Raw genomic sequence first — 1134 nt, forward strand, 5'->3', positions numbered from 1 at the left:
ATGATATGTAATCGAAGAGGAAATTGCCATTTATATATTTTGTAAAACAATTTAAATTATATGATCATTTTATTTTTGAGCTTGGTTATTAATTCCGCTTTGGAATTACGGATACCAGTAAACCCCATCTTAAAAAAGCCAGAATTGAGGTATTATTGGTACCTCTGCCGCAACGATCTTGGAAAGCATATGTCTGTGGTAAAGTTTTGAGGGAGTAACGAAAAACTTTAAGCGGAAATTTATAAAAACCCATAAGTAAAATAAAAATAAAATTGATGAAGACATGATAAGGCTTAAAAAATGCAATGTATTCTTGCCCGGAAATAAGGAGATAGAAAGAAACCACAAAATATTTCAATCATCTACATAATATCATGCGAGAAACATCTACGCCAAGCTAATCGTAAAATGGGTTTTGTTAAAAGAATATTAGGAAAGTGCGACGACAAAGTGAGAGAAATTAGCTGTTTTTCCCTAGTTAGACCACATTTGGAATACGCTGCCAGTGTTTGGGACCCTCATGATTAAGGCTTAATAACAGAGTTAGAACGCGTGCAAAGAAGAGCTGCCAGGTATGTTAAATGGTCGATACGATAGTCTTGTTAGTGTAACTGACATCTTAGATAAACTCGGATGGAAATCTCTGTCGGACCGTAGATTGAAAAATAGACTAAACCTTTTAGATAAATTCAAGAGCAGTGTCTTTTCTGACGAAGTTAACCATATCTTGCGAACACAAACGTACTACGGAAGAGTAGATCATATAAATAAAATAAAAGAGATAGATTGCAGAACAGACAGATTCCGAACGTCATTTTTTCCACGATCAATAAGAGATTATAACGGCAGCAATAGAACTCGTAAATAAATTGGATGACTTGTAGTGTAGGCTACTAACCTATGTAAAAATTAATGCATGTTTCTGAATTTCTATTCTATATTCTATTTCTAACAGCATATAGTAGTATAGTTTGTTATTATACGGGACGTATCTTGGACGGTGTGGTGTGCATGTGGGAGTCCAAATGCATGCTGGCGATTGATCACCCCCTGCCAAACACCCTAGAGGTGGCTCGAGGGTATTATGTAGCTACTAATGTACTAGTAGTACTATTCCGAGCGTACTAATGTCGA

Source organism: Ischnura elegans, chromosome 8 (genome assembly GCF_921293095.1).
Source record: "Ischnura elegans chromosome 8, ioIscEleg1.1, whole genome shotgun sequence".
NCBI classification, from domain to species: domain Eukaryota; kingdom Metazoa; phylum Arthropoda; class Insecta; order Odonata; family Coenagrionidae; genus Ischnura; species Ischnura elegans.